The sequence below is a fragment of the Pocillopora damicornis genome, chromosome 2 (assembly GCF_964200805.1).
Source record: "Pocillopora damicornis chromosome 2, jaPocDami1.2, whole genome shotgun sequence".
Lineage (NCBI taxonomy): Eukaryota > Metazoa > Cnidaria > Anthozoa > Scleractinia > Pocilloporidae > Pocillopora > Pocillopora damicornis.
The window spans coordinates 29,946,756-29,971,425 of record NC_142671.1 but is presented as its reverse complement, the minus strand read 5'-3'; the positions used below and the strand labels follow the sequence as shown (position 1 = coordinate 29,971,425).

At 37.5% G+C, this 24,670-nt stretch overlaps 1 protein-coding gene and 1 pseudogene across 17 annotated transcripts in view; both read right to left on the bottom strand.

Annotated features, from left to right (window-relative positions):
- LOC113683861 (uncharacterized) overlaps nucleotides 1–24,670 on the bottom strand; it is a 33,521-nt gene that overhangs the window by 6,121 nt on the left and 2,730 nt on the right. For 3 of the 16 annotated variants that reach the window (XR_016184390.1, XM_089198330.1, XM_089198337.1), the window contains exons 1-3: nucleotides 8,356–8,611; nucleotides 5,126–5,603; nucleotides 80–146 (exon numbers count right to left, since the gene is read on the bottom strand). The gene's annotated coding sequence lies outside the window, so the exon portion shown is untranslated. Of the gene's footprint in view, nucleotides 1–79; nucleotides 1,460–3,569; nucleotides 3,790–5,125; nucleotides 5,604–8,355; nucleotides 8,612–24,670 lie in introns of those variants that run through there. The other 13 variants (XR_016184391.1, XR_016184392.1, XR_016184395.1 and 10 more) reach the window with 8 other exon arrangements.
- Nucleotides 17,499–23,348, bottom strand: LOC149050777 (uncharacterized; annotated as a pseudogene). Its single transcript, XR_016183711.1, has 6 exons — nucleotides 23,219–23,348; nucleotides 22,909–23,127; nucleotides 22,499–22,635; nucleotides 21,009–22,088; nucleotides 19,673–20,672; nucleotides 17,499–19,365 (listed from the first exon to the last, which is right to left on the bottom strand). The product of XR_016183711.1 is annotated as an uncharacterized LOC149050777 (transcript).

Here is a 24,670-nt window from a genome sequence, read left to right as displayed (position 1 = left end):
GAGGATAATAAATGAGAATTCCAGTTTCAAACAACTCATGCAGGTAAAAAATGTTCTGTTTGTAATAAATACAATATACCTGAAGATCTTCAATGCTAACACTGATACCCTTGACAGATAACGCAAAGTCTCAGTCCCCAGCATAACTAAAAGCAATGACAATAAATAAAACAAAAATTAGAAAATTTTGAAAAAAAAAATTTCTATCTTTTCTAAATTCTGAGATCTAAATATAAATTTTCACTCTTTGTGCTATATATTTCATATCAATTTTGCACTGAGAATTTGGTAAAACCAGAAAATATAATGTTAAAAATAAGGCAATCTAAAATCATGGACAAAAATTTAATGCAACAGAGCTAAATATAAACTAAGCATCTGTCTAAGCATATTCATGCATAGTATACTGTTTTTGAGTCCTTATTCATTTTTCAATGCTGTTTAATGACTGTTTTTTTTTTTTTCAGATAACATTAGCATTAACGCAATGTACAATTTATAGTGTAAAATTAAACACAACAAAATTGATAAGGGAGGGGAGGGAGAAGAAGGTGGTTTCAAACCTCAGGCAATCATGTTTTAAAAAGTGAAGCCAGCATAATATTAAGCCTGTGAATGCACTTTCTCAAGACATTTTACCCACAATAATTATTTCTGGGCATTGACATCTGGTTTTCTAGTTTTGTGCAACTGAAAACCATGCATTGCCAAGTAACTTTGAGAGATTCACAGTTACAGTTAATATTAATTCACATTTTAATGACCCATCACAACACAATGTAACATCAGTACAGCTGTAAACACATACCACTCAGAAAAAATACTACACAATAAATTGACACATTTGATGCCTGTGCTTGTGCAACTTTGTAAGGGGTTTTAGGAGGGATTATAAATGGAGGGCTTATAAATGGAGGGTCATACAAACACAATGTATATCTAACAGAGTTTAAATTAACCAGAACAGGAAAAGCAAAGGCTATAGCAGCACTGATCAAAATATGTATTGCATTAATAAGTAATTTCAATACATTTTGAACAAAAAAACCTAACAACACAAACAAAACTAGAACATAACAAAAAGGGAGTTCAGACTTTGATTTCCTTGAAGCTTGTCTTTGCTTCTTCAATTAAAATAATAATGTCTAATTTACAACAGTGTGGCTTCCTGCTTATCACTAAAACAAGAAAAACTAGAGAGGTGCGTATATCCAAGAGGGGGAGGGGAGGCTTACAATCAAATGTATTTTTTGTTCACAGGTAGATAGGCCTATAACCAAGGGCCCAGCTAATAAGGGGCAGTTTACAGCATCCCCTTCCCCTCCTCCCACTAAAGAATTTTTGTTTTAACCTGCATGTCAAGCAGCTTCCTTAAAAAAGTTAAAAAACATCCCGCATGTTGTCCATTGCATCCAAACTTTTGCTGCTTTAGTCATCTCAGCAGTATTATGAATTCAATCTGCCATTAAAATATCAGCATTTACATGTAATAATATCTCATGCAATGTAAATGGATTAATTTGGCCACTGCTTACCCTGTCATATGATTATATATCTGGTTTTTATAGCCATTGGGCTGAGGGAAAACACAAACAAACTTAAGAAAAAAAATAAAATGAAAGCAGTTAAGGGAGAAAAAATGACAGGACTTAAATGTTGATTTTACATGAACATCCTGATTTGATTCTGGTTGGATGATGAATGCAGATTCTATCTGTAGCACTTGTGGCAACCAAAAATCTAATTCGTAAGATTTCAAGCGGTGTTGCTCCAAAATGCAGTTAAGGAGGTATTTGGGACTATTTTACAGATCGAGATTGAAATGTAACAAACCAAAGTTGACCATTAACACAAATCTTTTTAATCTTGCAAGCAATCCACAAACCACAAAGCACAATCAATCTCACAATCAGTCAATCAATCAATTGAATGATCATAAACTGAAACAATAATGCAACGAAGTTCTATCAATCGAACAAAATGTTGCAAAATATATAAACAGAAATTGAGTATAAAAAGCTGGGCCTTAATGCTGATATTAACAATATTAAAATGATAATAAACAATACAAATAAACCAATACAAACTACATTAAAGTACAAAAAGTTATAAGAATTTGGTAGCTGGTAACAGCCTATCATCCTTATCTAAATGGTGGCAGGTGCATTGGAAACAATTCTGGCCTTAAAAATCTCGAATCAATTGAATATATGTCATTCCAACAAAATATCTGTTTGAATACTTTCACCCAATGCTGGAAAACTAAATTAGAAAAAACAAAGTTACAAAGGTACTCGTACATCAGTCCCGCTTGTGCCAAAGGTTTAAAACAAAAAGATGAAAGTTCACTAAGTTCACTGAGCCCCCAAAAAAACCTTAATGCAGTTCAATCAATTTTTAATGTCCTGATTCAGAGTTCAAATGCATAAAAATATGTTAAGTAAATTAATGACTTTTAAAAGAAAGATACTGAATGCTCTTCTTTCCCTCAGTTTCATCTCTTTCACAGGAAATAAGTCATGCCAATTCATAAGTTCTCTTGGAATGAAGATGCAAAGGCGACTATAATCTTCAAGCAAAGTGTTTCTGTTTGAAAGGCTGTTATTTGTTCTAAATAATTGCAAATTCTTCATTTTAAAAGAAGTTTTACAAAGTAAAGTTCATTCAGTTTTATCAAATTCATTTCCTACACCATACAGTTTATAAATAACAAACATTCTTAAATGAGAAATTGGTCTAGAGAACAGAAACATGCTTTGGGATTTTGAACTGATTATGATGAAATTTGTTGAAAAAGATACTGAGGTGAGATATTCCAAAAGCCAGAGAAATTAACATTTAAGCCTTTTAATTTAAAATTTGAGGGGAGAACGTTTAATGCCTGCAGAACACAGCTAAAAATAACTTTAAAGAACACAATCAGAAATTTGAATTTTGTAAAAGGGATTAACGTTCTATTAATTTTAAGATCTTATTTTAATGCTCAACAACCAGTGATAAGCAATCATTGTTGAAATAAATCACTATGATAAAATACTAAACTCGTTAAGAAAAAGAAAATTAATAAAAAATAGAAAAAAGGGTTTGCCCTTCTTGACCATAAATATGTTTAAATGAAGCTTTAAATGGCTGTGCAAGTCCTATAAATACATTTTGTATCTGCGTCAATCTATATTAACACTAGAGGATATTTAATATTATCGATTTCTCGCCTTACTTCGTGATCGATATTGAAGAATGTAACATTACATGGACCAGTCGCTATATTTCGAAGGAAGGATTTTGAATTTCTAAAGTAATCACCTAAATTTCGTGCTGTTCGTTGTGACTGACGAAAACAAAACGAAAAAACATCGAAGGGTTGGTGTAATTGCTAGCCTAGGGTAGTTCATTTGAGTTGTCCAACGGGGTTTAGTCCATGGACTGAAGGACATTGTTCTGTCCATCACCCCAGTCCTCGGTGATCGGTGCTTTCAAATATGTTAAAAAATTAGTACGTAATGCTCCTTTGTAGTAAGATACATTTCATCGACACTGAATCGGTTGAAAGTTCTTTGAAGATCTCTCACCTGTCGAGCGGTTCCTGGTAAACATTAGAATTTCATCTTGGTAGAAAGACGTTACTAAACACATCCAATGTACAAAGTGAAGATGAGACGAATTTTTTAGAACAGGTCATCATCAGACGTTATCAAATGTAACTCAACTGTCGAAATAACCCGACTATTCTGAGCGACATCGATTCTTCCAGTTCTAAATTCACGGCAGCTCACGCGCCATTTTGAGTGTAGCTTTTAAGAAACTGGGTCGAGATCTAGTCTAGACCAATCAGAAAGAAGACCACTGTTTTTGTATAATAAGGTTTGAAGTAAGTGATTAAGCAATTAAAGGAAGATGAACCACCTTCGATCTGAATGTGCAGGTACACTAACAGTACTATCGCTGAAACAGAATAGTGCCGCTAATTGGTATAGGGGCGCTTATTGTAATGAGGGTGTTTCACACTCGACAGGGGTGATTATAAGAACAGCGGCGCTCATTAACAAAAACGAGTTCGAGGGAGGCGCTTATTGGAGGGGGTGCTTACAGACATACATACATCTTTATTTAACAATGCAGGTTATGAAAATTGGCAAGAACGAAGTCCTGATGTGGACCTACCTAACTACAGCTAATTAAATATTGTCACATTAGGTAAGAATAAAAATATAAGTGAACGAGATATAAATTTCTTCTTAAATACAATAATGATTAGATAAATTTAGATGTAATCATTATAAATAATAGATAAATATCTAAAAATATAGGAAATCATCATTTTTCATTGAAACAAAGAAGAAAACTCTGGCAAAATTTATGCTATATAGTAGATGTTTCTTCGCATTCAGCTTAATCTTAAAATATCTTAAAATTGCACAGTCTTTGACATGATGCAGAAGAAGGTTCCATGCCAACGCAGCCCTGTGTTTACAAGAAGACCTGCCAATTTCAGATCTTGGTCTTGGCTCTTCTATATTTAAAGAATTCCTTAAACTGTAATTGGGTTTTGCCTTAGAGAGGAGAATATTCAGTTCCTCTGTATTTGAACCATGATAGGATTGGTAGGTCACAACCAGCAGCCTCTTTACATAATATGGAGGGAGGTGCTTATTAGAGAGGGTACTTATTAGGAAGGGTGCTTACTAGAGGGGGTACTTATTAGAGGGGGTGCTTATTAGAGGGGGTGATTATTAGAGGGGGTGATTATTAGAGGGGGTGATTATCAGAGGGGATGCTTATTAGAAAGGGGGTGCTTTAACCCTTTCACTCCCAAGATCTAATTAGTAATTCTCCTTACTATCTGCCATACAATTCTTATGATGTTAGTTCAGAGAATTTGGTATTGGATCAACTAATAATCCCATGATTGATATTCTCCTCTATTCTCATCACCTGCCTGCTTGATATTGTATTGACACTGTAAGGAGAAATTCTGTCTTGGTCACTTGTGGGAGTGAAAGGGTTAATGGCATGAGGGCATCAAATCAAATCATTATGGTGCTGATCAGTGGTACCTGTTTAAACAGTAAGAAAAGCTATTGATTTTAACAGTTGACTCAAAAGTTCATGCTTAAGTATTACTCACTTGTTTAGGTGTAGCATCCTTTGTAATAATTCTTTGAAACATTGTCATTTCATCAGTCATCCACTTTGTTCCTACATTTCTTAATGGCCATTTCTTGCTCTTCCTGTTTCTGCAACACGTCCTGAGCTGATTTATACATGTCCTAAAGGGAATCCAACTGTTTTTCATCTTCTGTGAAAGTATCATAAGGGCAATTCTGTCTGTTGTGGTTCTTCAAGCTCACAGTGTTAATCAATCAACTTTCCAGAATAGTGAGTGATTCCAATGGTACTTATTTACTATGCTCTGTAACTTGTCTGTAGAACCTCAGTAATTTGTGAAATATTAAACAAAAAAAAACCAGTCACCACAGAGCTAGCAATGTTTACCAGTGATGCCCTTGGTTATCTGAAGTGAGAATCCTTATCCACAACTTGTGATGTTTTGGACACAGGCATTAGCCAGTTGGCTTTTTACAAAGCGCAAGCTAGGAGTTAAACTAAGGGCAACCAAAAACAAATCCAGTGAACAACAGAGTAAAGAGTTGAACCCAGGAATGCAAGAGTACAAGTCCAGCGCCCTAACCTCTCCAACACAATGTCTCCAATAATGCTGGCAAAATTCATGTGAATGTCACATGTACAATAATATTAAACATATTTCAAGATACAAGATGTAGTAAAATTAATGTCCAAGGAGAACAATAAAGATCATTGAAACTATTTAGCAACTGGGCTTGAACTGAGTCTAATTGAGCACTAGAATTAAAACACCTATCATTCAAAATGAGACCGTCCATGTGTCAGAAAAGTCAAGTTACATGCATTATATTTTACTCTTACTACCTTTTCTTATTGCTGGGTTCTTCTCCTAGTTTTACATTAATTGAAAAAAGAATTGTATCTACTTGTCATTCTCAACAGTGATTTTCCTTTACTTAATAGTCACAGACAGATCGTGTCACCAAAAATTTTAGAACAGATTACCCAAGAATTTTTATTTTTGCCTTTATGAAGTAGCTTCCTTAGAAAAAGTTCAAACAAATCGAGCATGTTGTCCATTGCACCCAAACTTTTGCTGCTTAAGTCATCACAGCATCATTATCGTTATCACTTCAATCTGCCTTTAAAAACATCAGCATTTAATTATCTCATGCCATGAAAAAAAATTCACTCAAATGACTGGATTAATTTGGCCACTGCTTACCCTAATTAATAAAATTAACTAACCCCCATTTTTCTTGCCTTGATGAGCCCAGAAGAAAACTACACGCAGTTCAACCAATTCTTAGTGTCTTGATTTAGAGTAAAAATGCATAAAAAACATTAAGGTGATTCCTAAGTTTATCAACGCATATCCTGTGATGTGCATTAAAATCATGTAATCAGGGGAAAGAGCACATGTGCATTCTGAGAACATGGTACTGTTTTTCAATCCATGGACCAGGTTAAAGAGGTATGAAGGTCTTTAGCTCTTATACGAGCATGGTGACCTATATTTTTTATTGCATAATTTTGGTGTACCATTTATTCCCTTTAAATTGGGGATTTTAAACAAAATGCTTCGAAGGGGAAAAAAGATAAGGCTAAAAGCATGCACATAGCTCTTTATTTGAGCATGCAAATTATGATCTTGAAAGGAACAACTCATTTAAATTTGCCTCATTTTCCCATAAATTATTTATCAAATTGTTCCATATGCTCCAAACTTTCTACCTATTGTATCAAGTTGTTTTCAAGGGTTACTTAAAAAACCCTAGCTTCCACCTGCAGCATAATGTACCGTGAACTGATTAAATGACACACATCGTTACTGCCAGTACAGGTATAAATGGGGTATGTTTGGCCACTTATATCTCCTAAACAAGCACAGCGACTTATCTTTTCCAAAATTTATGTATCATTTCAAACAGACATTTGCAAGGAACTTTTAAGGAAAGTTTAAGGAAAATTGTTCAATAAATTGTTTTTCAGAGGAATCACCTAAACTAACTTAATGTCTTTTAAAAGAAAGATACTGAATGCTCTTCTTTTTTCCAGTTTCAATTTGTTCATATGAAATAAATCAAGCCAGTTCCGAAGTTCTCTTGCAAAGCAAAGCAAAGGTGACTACAATCTTCAAGCAAAGTGCTTCTGTTATAGTTTAAAAGGCACTCAATGACAGAGACAATCTGTTACTTGTTCTAATTTATTACAAATTCTTCATTTTAAAAGAAGTTTAACAAATTAAAGTTCATTTAGTTTCTTTTCAAATTCATTTTCTACACCACACAGTTTATAATAGCACTTATTCTTAAGTTTCCTTGTCTACAACAAAGTGTTCCAAAAGACAATGAAACATGCTTTGGGATAACTGATTATGATGAGACTTGCAAAAGATACTTTGTTGAGGTATTATGAAAGCAAAAGAAATTACAATTTCTGCCTTTTAATTTAACAATCCCAGGGAAGACTGCTTGATGCCTGCAGAGCACAACTGAAACTTAGGTTTCTCAATGTCTAACTTAGCTAAATTAAAAATCCAATGAGACAAATGGGCCAATTTACATTTAAATGCTATTGGAGTCAACTTTGAAGAACCCAATCAAAAGTTTGAATTTTGTAAAATGGATTCACAGTCTATTATTTTTAGCTCTTATATTAAGAACCTGTGATAAGCAGTCATTCTCGAATTAAATCACCATGATAGAATCTTAAATTTATTTAGCATAGAAATTATCAGAAAAAGCGAAAAGAAAAAAGGTGTTGCTCTTCTAGACCATAAATATGTTTACAATGCGGCTTAAAATGGGTGTGCAAAACCTTTAAAAATAATCTCCTTCCAAACATAGCCATGCCAACTGATTTACATGGAAAATATATTTTGTATCTGCGTCAATTTATATTCTGAAGGACATTTAAAATTATCGATTTCTCTCCTTACTTCGTGACCGATATTGAAGAATGTGACATGACTTGGATCACGCTATATTTCGAGGAGAGGATTTTGAATGTTAAAATAATCGCCTAAATTTCGTGGTGTTTGTTGTGACTCACGAAAAAAAAACAAAAAAAAATCGAAGGGTTGGTTCATGTTAGGGTAGTTCATTTGAGTTGTTCAACGGGGTTAAGTCCATGCATTTTTTTGTCCATCACCCTATTCCTTGGTGATCTGTGCAACATTTGTTAGAAGATGAGTAAGTAACGTTCCTCTGTAATAAGGTAAATTTCATTGACACTGAATCGGTTAAAAGTTCTTTGAAGATCTCTCACCTTTCGAAGGGTTCCTAGTAAACATTAGAATTTCATCATGGTAGAAAGACGTTACTTAACACATCCGATGTACAAGGTGAAGATCAGACGAGTTTTTAGAACAGGTCTTCATCATTCGTCATCATCCGTCATCAAATGTACCACAATATTGTCGAAACAAACCGACTCTTCAGTGCGACATTGATTCAGTTCTAAATTCACGGCAACTCGTCCGCCATTTTCAACGTGGCTGCTAAGAAACTGGGTCTAAAGCAAGTCTAGGCCAATCAGAAAGAAGACGCCGTGTTCAAAGACTGTCCGGGTGCTTAACTGTTGCGAATCTGGATTTTGATTTTGAAATCGGGAATTCGGAATTTTCGGTAAAACATGAAATCCAAAAACGATTTTCAACGTTGAGAAATCCATTCTCAAAGTGGATCTCAATTAAGAGATCCAGCTCCGGGAAATCCAAAAAGGATCTCCTCTAAGAGGGGTCTCACTGAGGTTAACTGTTGGCTATAAAAAGAAAAAAAGGACAGATATTTCAGCGTCGAAATCCGTTTTCGCTCTTCCTTTCTTACAAAAAAATCCGTTATCTCTATTTCAAAATTTAATCCGGATTTACCAATCGAAAGCACCCAGAACTTTAGAGCAGTTTTCCCAATATTCCACAAGTTTACGCGCTTATTTTGGAATCTTCTGAATAGAAATAAGATTATTTTTATAAGGCCAACAGCTTTTAGGCTTTTCGATCATCTTATTAAGGCCATCCTCGGCAGTAAGTTTCTTCAAAATTGGTTAATCCACGCCCAGCCTACGTGTAGTCGTACTTGGCGAGGGTAGGGTACGGCTACACATAGGCTACTCCATGTCTCCACTTTCTGGGAAATTTTCTCACTGACAATAACACTTGAAATAGTCAAGAGAAAATAATGGCCTTTATTCTCTCTTGAAACATTTAAATTATTCTTATGATTCACTTTCAACAAAATGCATTTGAGTCGACCACGAGATCATGAAGTAATAATGTTTTTTTTATAACTCAAAATCTTTTTTTTTTTAATTCTGACAATAGGTCAAGAGCCTCAGTTGAGAACAATAGCTGAGTAAGTCCATGAAGAAGTTCCTTAAATATGGCTCAAATGAGTTTGTGAATGAGCAGTCTTTCAAACTTCTTCTTTGCCATTGCTAAATTGACCACGACGTTTTCCCAGAAACCATCTATATGCCCTGGAAAAAAAATTAATTTTATTAGCAAGTTTCGTAGCCAACTGGCATGTACATTGACAGGAGCCCACTGACAGTGACATGTACCTCCTTTTTTACTGTATTAATGCGCGTTGATAAAACAGGATTGCAGTTTTATTTCTTCCTTTTCCCCTTTTTTAACAGCAAACATTTTTTCCCAACAATTTTTACGACAGTGTTGCAGACAGACAGCAAAAAAAAAAAAAAGAAAAAGAAAAAAAGTTTCGTTAGCAAATTTTCTATTTTTATTTTTTATTCATTAATTTTTTTTCGGGTGTACAGGATAGTGGGATTTTGGTCTTGTCGTTTTGAATTGCTGTTATAGACCGAGACAAAAACTTCGAAACTGAGGAATTGAGCTCATGTTCAGTCATCTTGACCTCGCACTTTCTCAACAAAGTATATCTACAAATCCTGGTCATTAAAGTTTTCTAATTTTTTCGTCAATATTTCGGAAACAAGTTTTGTCTTTCCCTCCCCTATGGTATGTTTTTGGTATTCACGTGAGACGTGGGTGATCTGATCAATTAACCAATCGCGTTTTTTAGAGACCTTGAACTTGACAATGGGGGATTAACATAGACACCCTTTCGAAGTTCAGTTGAGTTTTTGGAAGCATGAACGTGTGTCATGTTACTTGTCATCAATCTAGAACCTGTTGGCCCATTACTTACCTAATACACAGTCTGATTACGTGCCCGATTGTCGATATAGTTTGTGAAGAGTTTCCTGTTGGAATTAACTTTGAATAAAGCGACAGGTAGGGGAGTGGTGTGGACAGGGACCTGCCTCTTCCCCACCCCCCACCCCCCTTGTGCTGTTTTTCTTTCCGCTATACTCTTTCCCTAATCCTCGACTTAAGAGCCTGAAAAGTCAGAAGCCATTGTCGCTTTAGCAATTGTTATAGCTTTTCTTCGTCGTGGGAAAAAAAATCAAGTATGAAAAAAGCTCTGCGATATTGATTTTTCTTGTACATAACGTAATGATTCGATTTAGTGCCCTGGGCGCTTATTTACTCTTGATACCTAAAGGATGGCGCTTTTTCGAAACGGGGCGCTATTATGGAACACGGCACTTATTTAATTTTTTGAGAACCGGCAAATTGTTCCAAACAAATCTTTGATGTTTATTTGAAAAGGACCAAGAAGACTGTTGAACGGAAATGCTGTCCCTGGATCTTTCCTGGCCAGAACGAATAGCCAAGAAATCGTCGTCGCAAAATTTGAAGGCGTGATCATTCGTTTGAAGGAACTGTACACACATCAGAATTACTTATAATAATATCTACATGCATGCGCATCTCTACGAAATATCAACTGCAGCTTTTAAAATTTTATGAGTTTCTTTTGAAAAGGTGTTAAAGTCCGGGCAGGATTTCACCGAAGCCGGGAGGGAGTTAAAACGCTTAGCGGCACAGCCTTGAAATGTGCCTGACTCCAGTGGTATTTTAAGGTTAATAGTTCGCTGGAAAGTAACGTGTTGTACAGTTTCAAGCCTCAGATTCCTGGGCCAATGTTCATCATACAGGGCTTTGTGCGCTGCTTTAAGTAAATGCCAGTCCCGATGCTCACTCATTGGTAACCAGCCTAATTTAAATAGAGTATTCACAGAGTTCACATAGTGACCTGTGACAAAGCTGGCAGCGGAAAACTGAATATGCTGAAGCTTTTTAAGCAGATTTTCACTGAGCGAGTAAAATAAAATAAGTCACTAAAGTCTAAGCGTGATAGAACTAACGATTCGGCAAGGTGCTTTCTTAACTTATAATTAGTAAAGTTCTTGACTTTTTTAAGCGTGGCTAAGGTACCATAACATGAAGCAGCTAAATGTTTGATACGGTCGTCCTATTTGAGGTTACTGTGGATGTTAACCCCGAGCAACGTTGTAGATTCGACTCGCTTAAGAGAGTTGTCTCCGACAGTGAGATTAAGTGCGCAATCTGCTGATTTGTGATGGGATGACATTTGCTGGGTGGAGAGAACCATGAATTTGGTCTTATTAGGGTTCAAGGCAAGGTTGGAGCCCTTAGACCATGATCCAAGTTTGGTAAGGGATTCGTTTAAATCGCACGTCGTTGATTCCAATTCCCTTACTGCACAGTGGGTGCAGAGGGATGTGTCATCAGCGTATTAACATCAAGATGTGGATAGATCGAGGTTGTCTCAGAGGTCTGATACATACAAATTGAAGATCATCGGCCCGAGGATCGATCCTTGAGGTATACCGAACTGTGACAATTTGTGGTGTGATTTAGTGTCATCAATTTGTACGAATTGTGTTCGACCAGATGAATAACTGATGGGTCATTTTAAATAATTTTTGGAGAACCTGAGGTTGTAGAATTTCTTTAGCGTCGTCTTGAAACAGGCCGTATCAAAAGCCTTAGAAAAATCTGCACGAACCATCAAGGTGACCTCTTTCCTTTTCATAGCGCGCTTTATATCATCTCTTATTCCAAGAAGGGCGGTAGTGGTAGAGTGCCCTTCACGGAAACTGGAAATGTTATCATGAAGAAGAGAGTCGCTATTTGCGAACTCCGACATCTGCCAGCCGACCAATCTTTGGAACACCTTAGACAACACCGGTAATATCGAGATTGGTCTTAGTTTGTCATTGGTCGTTGGGTTGTCTACCTTGGGTATGAGCGACACTCTAGCGATCTTCCAAAGCTTTGGGAAGTACGCTTCAGTTATACAACCGTTTATGATCCTGGCAAGGGGGCCTGCCAAGTGGTCAGCCACCAGCTTTATAAATGTAGTTGGAATCTGATCAGGTCCCGTGGAACAATCGGTTTGAAGTAAGCAATTAAAGCAAGATGAACCACCTTCGAATGTGCAGGTGCCTATTAGAGGGGGCGCTTATTAGAGGGGGTGCTTATTATATTAGAGAAGGTGCTTATTAGAGAGGGTACTTATTAGAAAGGGGGTGCCTATCACAGAGGGGGCACTTTTAGCACGAGGGCGCCAAATCGAATCATTACGGTACTGATCACTTGGTACCTGTTTTTAAAAACAGTAAGAAAAGCTATTGATTTTGAAAGTTAACTCATAAGTTCATGCTAACCTATTACTTACTTGTTTAGCCGTAGCATCCTCCGTAGTAATTCTTTGAAACATTTTCATTTCATCAGTCATACAGTCCACTAATTGTTCCTACATTTCTTAATGGCCATTTCTTGCTCTTCCCGTTTCCGCAACACGTCTTGAGTTCAAGAGGGAATCCAACTGTTTTACATCTTCTGCGAAAATATCATCAATAATTAATTCTTTTATGATGAACAGTCATAGGGGACACTCTGTCTGTTTTGGTTCTTCAAGCTCACAGTGTTAATCAATCAACTTTTCAGAAAAGTGAGTGATTCCATCGGTTCTTCTTTACTACGCTCTGTAATTTGTCTGTAGAACCTAAGTAACTTGTGAAATCTTGAAATTTAAGATGCAAAGGGAAAAAAACAGTCACCACAGAGGTAGCAATGTTTACCAGCGATGCCCTCATTATCTGAAGTGAGAATACTTATTGAAAACTTGTGATATTTTGGACACAGGCAAGCCAGGTGGCTTTTTACAAAGCGCAGCCTAAGAGTTAAACTAGGGGCAACTAAAAACAAATCCAGTTAGCAACAGGGTGAAGAGCTGAACTCAGGACCACAAGAGTACAAGTCAAGCACCCCAACCACTCAGCCACAATGTCTCCAATAATGCTGACAAAATTCATGTGAATGTCACATTTACAATAATATTTCACAATCCATATATTTTAAGATACAAGGTGAAGTAAAATGAAGGCTCAAGGAGATCTACAAAGATCATTTGCAGACTATTTTAGAAACTATTTAACAACTTGGCTTGAACTGAGCCAATTGAGCACTAGGATTAAAAAACCTGTCATTCAAAATGAGACCATCAATGTGTCAGAAAAGTTATGATGCATGTATTATATTTTACTCTATCTTTTCTCATTGCTTGGTTCTTCTCCTAGTTTCACATTTATTAAAAAAAAAAAAAAAGAATAGTATCCACTTGTCATTCTCAACAGTGATTTTGCTTTATTTAATCACAGACAGATCACATTACTAAAATATTTATGGCAGATTACCCAAGAATTTTTATTTTTGCCTACATGAAGTAGTTTCCTTTAAAAAGTTCAAACTAATCTAGCACGTTGTCCATTGCACCCAAACTTTTGCTGCTTAGGTCATCTCAGCATTATTATCATTATCACTTCAATCTGCCTTCAAAAACATCAGCATTTAATTATCTCATACCATGAAAAAAAAAAAAATTCACCCAAATGACTGGATTAATTTGGCCACTGCTTACCTGGTATATAATTATATACCTGGTTTTCATAGCTAATTGGGCCAAGGGAAAAAAACAACCAAACTTAAGAAAAAATATAAAATGGAAACAGTTAAGAAGAAAAAAAAAAGGACTTAAATGTTGATTTAACATAAAATCCTGATTTGATTCTGGTTGGATGATGAATGGCGATTTTATCACCTTTACACTTTCCTCAACTGTTGAAAATTTTCAAAAAGGTTTTTTTCCTGCTCTGCATCAGTTATATTGACCAACATCCCTTCAACCCTTTGAACAAAAACTTGTTGAAGGACTAAAACTTAAAAGAACAACAAGAAATGAAGAAAGTGAATTTCTGTCAAGAGGCTTTTGCATACATGTTAATGTCAGTTTTACGTGAAGGAAGCTGTGTTACCAATTCCTTAGAGCAACTTCAAGCTCTTCACCCTGTTACTTAAAGGATTTGTTCGCAGTTGCTGTGAGTTCAACTACACTAGCTACAATTTGGACATTGTCAACAACATGCCTACCTGGAAATTAACTAACCCCATTTTTCTTGCCTTGATGAGCCCAGAAGAAAACTCCATGCAACTCAACCAATTGTTAGTGTCTTGATTCAGAGTTAAAATGCATGAAAATGTTAGGGTGATTCCTCACTTTATCACCGCGTATCCTGTATTGCACACAAAAATCATGTAATCTGGGAAATGAGCACACACAAGTTCCGAGAACATGGTAATGTTTTTAAATCCATGGACCAGGTAAAGAGGCACGACCATCTTTAGCTCTATGAGTAAGCACAGTGACCTATACTTTTTATTGCATAAATTTCATGTACCATTTATCCCCTTTAAATTGGGGATTTAAAAAAAAAATCTCCAAAGGGTAAAAAAGATAAACCTTAAAGCATGTACAAATTAGCCCTTTACTTGAGGATTCAAATTATGATCTTGAAAGGAACGACTCAAGGAACATTTTGAGTCTATGTCATTTAAATTTACTTGATTTTCCTACTATTTATATACGAAATTGTTCCATATGCTCCAAACTTTCTATGTACCGTATCAAGTTGTTTTCAAGGGTTACTTTAAAAACCTTAGCTTCCACCTGCAGCAAAATGTACTGTGAACTGATGAAATGACACTCGTTGATTTAAGTGCCACTGTACAGGCATAAATGGGGTATGTTTGGCCCGTTATTTAATCTCCTAAACAAGCACATTGACTTATCTTTTTTTTAAATTAATGTATTTTTCTAAAGAGACATTTGTAAGGAACATTTAAGGAAAGTTTAAGGAAAATTATTCAACAATTTTTTTCAGAGAAAACTAAATTTATGTCTTTTAAAAGAAAGGTACTTAATGCTCTTCTGTTTTCCAGTTTTAACTCATTCATGAAAAAGAAAAGCAAAGGTGACTACAATCTTCAATCAAAGTGCTTCTGTTATAGTTTAAAAGGCACTCAGTAACAGAGTAAATCTGTTACCTGTTCTAATTTACCCTGGTGAAAAACCTCACAGGATCTTTGAGGATCTTCAAGGATTGACAAAGACCTGCCAAAGATCCTTAAGGACAAGGATCTTTAAAAGATCTTTAAAGGATCTGTAAAAGATCCTCAAAGATCTTTGTAAGCAAAAACGCTTGTTAAGATCCTCAAGGATTTGATAAAGATCCTCAAAGGATATTACAAAGATCCTCATAAGGATCCTCGCAAAGTTCTTTTCAAGGATCCTTCAAGATCCTCAAGGATTTATCAAGGATCTTTCAAAGACCCTCAAAAGATCCTTTCAAGGATCCTTTCAAGATCTTTGTAAGGATCCTGAAGGATTTAATCAGGATCTTGCAAGGATCCTAGTCAAGATCTTTGCAGGATCTTTTTGAGGATCTTTCAAGATCCTCAAGGATTTAATGAGGATCTTTTAAAGATCTTCCAAAGATCCTTTCAAGGATCCTATTAAGATCTTTGCAAGGATCCTTAAGGATTTGATCAGGATCTTACAAGGATCCTACTCAAGATCTTTGCAAGATCTTTTCAAGGATCCTTCAAGATCCTCAAGGATTTAATGAGGATCTTTTAAAGACCTACAAAAGATCCTTTCAAGGATCCTGTAAAGATCTTTGCCAGGATCCTTAGGAATTTGATCAGGATCTTACAAGGATCCTTAAGTCAAGATCTTGGCAGGATCTTTTCAAGGATCCTTCAGGATCCTCAAGGATTTAATGAGGATCTTTTAAAGACCTTCAAAAGAACCTTTCAGGGATCCTGCTAAGATCTTTGCTAAGATCCTTAAGAATTTGATCAGGAGTTACAAGGATCCTAGTCAAGATCTTTGCACGATCTGTTCTACAATCCTTCAAGATCCTCAAGGAATTGAAAAGGATCTTCCAAATATCTTTAAAAGATTCATTTCATGATTTTGTACAGCTCTTTGCAAGGATCCTTTTTGAATTTGATGTGGATAATTTAAACACAACAAGGAATTTTCGCAGAAAATTATTGTGCAATAAGTGTAATGATTAGGTTACCGCATAGCAACGCCATGGTTGAGGCTTTAGGGAAACTTTGTGATAACTTACATGACAGTAAATAGAGTTTTGCATTATGGGATAGGAATTTATACGCGCCGAGATTTTTAACGGTCGCATAAAAACATAAGAAGCTCGTTGTTACGGCAAATATCATCGACAGTGGTCGGAACTAAGGGGAAAATGTACACAGAAATAAAAGTAAAGGAAAGGCGTTTTCTGGAGTTCAGAAACAAGCGAAAAGAGAGACAGAAACAACCGCAATCGTCAATCAAACTCCAAGCAGGTCTCGCGATTGCTCTGACTCTGAGGCTGAATGAAAAGAATTCATTGGTACTTCTGGAAAGAAAATGAAGATGCCATCCTCGCCTATTGATTCTTGCTCTGAGCTCTTGGAGAGTGAGGATGCAAATGATGTGTTACAGGGACAAGGATAAAGGCTTATCGATCTAGAGAGATTCTCCTCGACGCTCACTGAAGGACATGTTTCTGAAGAAGGTGTGAATTTACTTGGTTCTGTGTAACCAACGTAAAAAGCTCTTTTAGAGGTTGTCATATGAATTCCCGAAAACACTTATTTTGTACCTCAGGATGTATTAGTTCAATTAATCTAAAGTTTTCAGAGCTGTATCCTCTTACTGAGTTGAGTTGGATAAGCTGACAGTTTCTCCATAAGCTGAATTTTAAGAATGGCTGCCTGTCAGGATCGAGAATTGTCCGTCAACGACCATTTTGGTGAATTGCTCATATTTTGCTCAAAGATACCCTTTGATAAACTATTTTCAAAAATCATGTTTTTAAGTTTCAGCGATTATTAAATTTTCATAAATTTGCGAAAATCTGAAAACGCGGTTTTCAGGCTTCCGGAGCTCAGGCTCCGCATGACGCACAGTCAAAAATTAACTGCAAAAACCAAGCCCCGTTTAAGGATGAAAATGGAATCAATCAACACCAAACTCCACACGATATTAGGACAGCTATTCTCATTCAATTCTAGTGAGTGATTTTTTTTGGGCACATCGATTTTGGGATTACTTAAGCTTTTGAAAGAACATCCTCACAGACCGCGTAAACTGGCAGCGAAAAACGGGTGATATTTCACGCGAAAAAAATGTACCTGGTACCACATATTTTAGATTTTCAACAACATATTCGTGAAATATTGCTATTTTCCATTCATTGTGGAAAGTGTGATGCTCGGAATCGCATTGCTTCCCTTCGAAAATGGCAGAAGTGTTTGTGACTTGAGCGAGCAAAATGATGCAAAGTGTGTAAACAAACAACAAGGTAATTTAATCATATCGAGTTGCTAAATCTCCCAATTAAATCCGGCCTCTGCTGTGTCGGTTTGTAGCTCGGAAAATGTAAAGTGACAAGTAAATTATTCCGTAAGATATTCGAAAAGGTACTACAAAATATTTTTTGGCTAAAAATCTACAAGTGAAGTACATATTACATTAGCACCAACTCACATTCAAGTAATGCAAAAGATACATTCGAGAGAAGCTACTTAGTAGATTAGTACTTGATTCCACGCTGATAAATCAGATTTTTTTTTATCTTTTACTTTGAGAACTCATTTTCTGTAGGTTTAAATACATGGAAAGGCGACTTTTGACCTTCAAAGTAATTAAATTCAAGGCGACAGTTCTTGTTATCCTTGTGATTATCAATGTCACGCAACGTAACGCCATTGGAAACGTGTCGGGGGTGCTGAAACATACCCGCGTAGAAACCGCAAATGAAATAATTATGTCGTTAAATTATAGAAAGAAATCCCGCACTTCAAAATGAGCGGAAAGAAATGTAGGTTGAATACTCTCACGTATGTCAGTTTGCATGTGTCAGCTACCAGATGAGTAAACTTCATTACCAATGTGAAGACCAGAAAAGGAAAGTGAGGGTCAATATTGGCATGATTAAAAGAAAAACAGAACAAAACGAAAGAACTTCTAATTACTCTACGAGCTTTAAAAATGAGATAACTAGTAACTGACGATTAGGAACGAGTCACCGTTAATTCGTTTCTTCCTCACTTTTCTATTCTGTTAAACTAAAGAGAAAGTCAGCATCACGATGACTTTTGGCAAGTACATTTGCTGACAATCTCTTTCAGTAGAGCCAAGTACGGGGCCTTTTTACGCATGGGCTTTGATGGTATATCGAGGCCAAGGTCTTCACACATGTGCTGCAGCATGGGTAGCTTCAGGATCTTCAAAGAGTCATTTAGCGCCATTTCACAAAGATCGTACTGATCGTAGATCAGGGGATGGTCAAGTTTTATTGACGCGACTGTCTCCTTTGCTTCGCTAAAATTACTCTCCTCTTGAGCTGCTCGGATATCAGCCTCATCAGGATCTCTCTGGCGTACTAAGGCACTCTGTCGTGAGAAGAAGGAGGTGATCTGGGTGGTTGTGAGGAATTCTGATGACTGGAATAGTCGTGCACCATCGGTGCCCCGGGCACGCCGCATTTCTCGAGCAACTACCTCTGCGTCAAGCTTGTGGCCTGTCGTCTGCCCTATTCGAAATTTAGATTAAAGGTACGACTTTTGCTTTTCACCGAACCTGTAAGCCTTCCTTACTACTCTAAGAGCCCATCCTTCTTTCAGAGAAACACGAGAATCTTCCTGTCGTACAGGGGCTTGAAGCGATGGCAGCTTTCCCACACCTTCCTCCAAATACGATTTGTAGCCAATTTTTGCCAAGTCCATTAAAGAATTTTTTTCTGGTACCCTGGTACATTTTTCAAGTGACAAGTGCTTTTCTAAGGCTGAAAGCCTTTGAAAAACACGAGTGCAGCCGTCTTGAGGACATGAATACACCCCTGCTACCTGGCCACGTTCTATGGAAGCTGTCTCTTCAGCCACATTTTCTTCCCCTGACGATTTGTGGGTGATACTTTTATAGGAACGGAAATCTCCTGCAGAAAATGATGGCTGCAGAATCCCTTGTCCAGGACCTTCAAAAGATATAAGAGAAATATAAATATGACAGCCACACAGCTAAGAAATAATTATCTTGCATCAACGCGTAGCCCTAAAAGGCAGCCCACGACAGAATACCGTGTTAGAGGGGTTTAAAATACTCACCCCTTTTTCTTGTGTTTTGCTTGTTTGAGCAGCGTTTTGTAAACATTTAATCTCTTATGGAAAGTCTTTTATGATGCATTGCGGATAAAATTTTTCCCTTATTAAAAGAAACCTTACAGAACAGACTGTCATAAACTAGCAGAAAGGCCTGGGCTCATTCAAGAACCATTAACTCACCAGAAGAGGATTTTTCAATTTTGATCACTTTCCCTTGGCCGACGGAATATGCGCGCCAACAGGAAATAGAGCCCACTGAACTAAACTCAAAGTTGTTCAACTTGGTGATTCCTGTAATGGTTTGCACATCGTCTGGTGTTTCTTCGATGGTATCCAGAGAAACCACTCGTACACCTTCCAAACTGCCATGGGATAGCAGAGCTTCCTTCAGGTCGCTGGCGGTGCAGACATCATGGCCTTCATTAATAAATGCCCTAATGTGGCTTTTACAGCTCGCAGCTAGTCGATCTGCAGCCCCTTTCCCGCCTTGCGGGTCGCTGAAATCAACGCGGACTATCTTCACTCCGGTGTTCGCTGAAATTTCTTGGCACTTCGTTAACGTGCGGAAGGAGTGGTAGCAGCCGGCGTTATCTTGCCTGAAGTAGGCCTTGTTGATTTCAGGATACTCTTGCTTCAATGTGGCTAGAACATGTTGCATAATCGCGGTAACAGCAGAACTTCCTTGGGTACAGGACTGAATCACATGGATAAAGGCTTGCCACTGTAGCACACCCTCTATTCGTCTGTATACCACAGATATGTGCCAAGAAATACCCCGCTTACCAAACCAGTCTGTCTGTGACTCGCGGTATCTCTGAGGCAAGAACTTCATGGCCCAGTCATTTACAATGAATACTGTTCCAGAATTAAGGGCATCGATGACGTCCAAACGAGCCTGATCTTGATGGGTCGACCTCAGCAAATGGCACTTCCATGACTGGATGGCAAGCGTAGCAGAGCTAACGAGAAACAAAGCTTCGTCTTTGTCTTCTTCTGTGGTAAAAGATGCTTCATCGACCGCAGTAGATATGTCGTTCAGGGTCGAATGCAAGCTTTCACATTGGTCACAGAGCTCGTCATGGTTGTGTTTGCATTGCTGCCGCAGGTCAGAATCTTCGGTGTCACTCAGAGCAAATACACTGCAATGACTTGCAATGGGAGAAGAAGAGCTCACGTGAACCTGAGTGAAAATAGGAAACACAGCTTGACACAAAGCATGGATTACCATGTTACTGCAAAATTAACGACAAAAAATATTTGCAACATGTATGCTTCATGTTATCTAAATCGAATAACCTCAATAATCTGAGAAGATAAAATCTATTACAAGCATAATTTATACTGATAAAAAGCGAATACCAAGAGCAAAAACCGACGTATATTTCCCAGTCAGGGTGGACCTGTCATCAGAATGGTTTTTTCGTGCCATACTTCCATCCATTTGTGAAATAAGATCACCCTGCTTGAAAAACATAATCCAATTTTCTTGGAACTCTTGACACTTTCGGTTGCTTACCTTGAAATCACCCTTCAGGTAGAATTTGGCCACCTTTAATGATTTCACGTATCGCACTTGCCACTCCTTTCCACGACCAAGCTCCCCCAATTGAAGAACCAAGCCTTCTAGTTCATCGAACGCACGTGCCCCGTCTGCTGCAAAATAGTCAAGGCCTTGGAGAGACTTTCTGGTCGAGGCCTTGCATTCATTTAGAACACGCAGCATCGTCCGCTCGCTGAATGCCTCAAATCCAGTCTCTTTGCAGTACTGGGTATACTGACGCACTATCCTTTGCGGTATCATGGTGCGAATAACATTGGGTACTTCAACCAGTTGTCCAGAGGAGAGCTTCAGTGTTTTTTGTCCAAATGGCAGATCTTGCACCAAATGGGGGCTTGTTATATAAGATAAAAAGTGATCCAGTTGTCTTGGATCGACTCTTATCTTTGATGAAGGCTGGGGGGTCACTGAAGCGCCGCTTCCGTGCTGAAGACGATGCAGATTAGCTATGGTAAAACGATATCTACTTAAGCCAGGTATGAATCTCGAGATATCATTATAATTGGAAACACCACTCATCATCGAAAGAATTTGCCGTCTTGTGTCCCACCCATAGGCTTTGTCATATGCCTCAGCTAAGACCTGGAGGTAGCATTTGGAAGTTTCGGAGAGTTCGTCCAGCCCGAGTGCTTCGTTCATGGCAGGATAAGAGACGACTGCTTGCCAAAGAGAACCTGCACAACTGGGTGTTAGGTCGTGGAGCACAGAAGAAAAAATCTCCGCGGTTCGTCTAGTATACCGAAGCTTAGTGCTGTCACTGGCCTTTTCCCACTCAACCCAAGGTTGAGAGACAGGTTCAATGTTTTTGGACACCAGATACTCGTTCAACTTTTCACGGGAATTTGGCTTTGAGGTGATGCTCTCTTCACTCGTTGAGGAGACGAGGCTTGCAGTATCGGGACTGAGAAACGTCTCGTCATCCTTCAACCCCTGGGATGATATTTCCAGAAACATCAAGTCCGTCTCTAGACCATCAGAAGATGACTCACTGCCAGCACTTGATTCCTCTCCTGGACGGTCTGTTTCCATCTCATGAACCTACGAAAAGTTTTGCTCTATAAGCATCAAATCTCTAAAACCGATTTCTTTGTATATGTTTGTAGGGAATCAGTTTCGGGTAATAAAAAATCTCAGCAGCACCAGGTACTGTTTCGGGACATCCAGAAAACAAACAAATGTGGGACAGGAATTAGCCTACCAAAGTGCGGCATAGCACCGCTCCCCTTCCCCAACCCTCATATAAAAAAAGTGACCGAAAAGCAGTGAGTTTTACTGGTCAACGAAGGAGCCTTGTCCCAGATTTACTACTGTGTTTGTCACGCTGTGTTTGTGTTTGTCACGTGTTTTTTCTTCCTCGATTTTTTTCCCAATTTCTATGCTCTTCTAAAAATGACTCTTTTCCTTTTAAAAAACAAGATTGAGATCATCAATTCATATTTGAAGCTTACCATTGTCTGTTGTTCAGGTATCTGCACCACTCGAGGCTCTTTAGGGGTAGACACAGTACTTGCTCCAGCGCCCTCCGCCGGCGTCTGTTCATCTGCAACTTGCCTGCAGATAAACTCGTCGCATCGCCTACAAATTGCTTTTATTAAAAATAAGCAAAGTAAATAACTCATATCAATTACTATTTCTAGGTATAAAGTAATCAATCTGTCATCAATCAATGGATTATCAGCTACTCAGACGAGAAAAAAACGTTAGCAATATAAATTGCAGTTTCCTCACAAATATAAAATTTGCTAGCTTGAGAAAGTTGAAACTTATAGTGCTTTTTTTTTTGTGTAAGGTATTAAAAATAAACGTGAGAAAAAGCAATTTCATGAGAACATTTATCAACAGAAGCAATTCAACTTACGCGACCCAACTGGAACTAAGGTGTTGGTGTTGCAAAAAATATACATCGATTTTCGGCTATCCACACGGTTGCTTCCTTTGGCACTTGAGGACTTATGTGTCGCTAGATCCTTGGGAATTGCACAAAGGGTTTTCCTAGTCCTCCAACGTATGCCAAAGTCTGCCCTATGGCGTGGGCAAATAGTCAGGGTAAGATGTTTTTGCTCAAATGAGAAAACACCTGTAAAAAATATAACACCAATTAAATCTGTTGCAACACTCATTCATAAGCACAATAAAGTTACCTGAAAACACACAAAATCAATATTTACCGGCTCTGGCTAATAGCAGCTTCATTTCAGTTCTAGAACCTTCATCTGCACTCAGTCCAAGAGTCGATAGATGTCCAGTTACATCTTTCGTGCAATCCTCGAGTGTAATGCATTCCACCTGACCAGGATAATCAGGAGATTATCCGCCGCAAGGGGTCACCTTACCAAATAGCGTTATATAGCTACAGAGAGCCATAAAATGACAAGAAATAATAACTTCTGATGAGAGCACGTATGAAAGCTGAAGACTCGTCCGTGAAATAACTTTCCTTAGATCTGTTACGAAATCTCAACCATTTGCGCAAGAGCTTCGTGGGCAGTGATGACGTGACAGGCTTTACCACGAGAGAAAATTGTGTTTGAATTACAGCATCTTGGTCAAGATGGTGTGAGATGTTGGAAGCTCGATGAAAATACATCTGAGATTGAAGTATAATAGTGTTATCGTGTAGTTATCAGACCTTGAGTAAAGTTTTTGTTTTCAGTCTTTGGTATATTTCATGATGACAGCCCATTTAGGGTCTCATGTGGTGCGGCCAGTGTTTGTTGGGACCGGATGTCGGTTAATTATGATAAATAGGAACAATTCGCGTTAATACACTGTACTGCTTGTAAAGAATGCTGTTCTCCTTCTGGATTCGCTGGAATTCTTGATTTATATATACATATATATCTAAAACAAACTAAAACAAAGCCCTTGCAGATGAAATGTTTAAAAGTCATTCAACAGACTGATAAATTGTCACAATTTTCGTAATCGTAATACTTGTAATGGTGATCGATGAAATGACTGTAAGAACATTTTCGACGGTGATTTTATTTTCTCTCAGCTCTCACACAACTCTGAATGTACGACTTCACTATAACTCAATATTTTGTGGAATACAAGTCAGACATTTCCAGAATTAAAGTTTATTTTAAAACCTCTTTCCACCAGGGAAGGAATGATAAGATTAGCGTTTGTTTACACAACACACATCATTTTGCTCGCTCTGGACACAAACATTTGTGGTATTTTCGAAGGGAAGCGGTCCGATTCAAAGCATCAAAGTTTACTCAGGAAATAAATAGTATCATTATATTACGAATATCAAGTTAAAAAATTGAAAAATGAGGTACCAGGTACACTTTTATCGCGTTAAATTTAACCTATTTTTTGCTCTCATATAAAGCGCTCTTTGAGGGTGTTGCTAAGAAGACTTAAAAATTCTCAGTATCAATGGGTACAGAAAAATTAACACAGTGAAAATGGATGGTAAGGCTTTTTCTTATATCGTGTGAAGTTTGGTGTCAATTGAATTAATTTTAAGCCTTCAACGGAGCTTGGTTTTTGCAGTGAATTTTGGACAATTTGATAGGCGGAAAACCGCACTTAAACCGCGTTTTCAAATTTTCGCCAATTTCTAAAAATTTAATAATCGTCGGAACTTTTAAACTTGATTTTTGAAAATA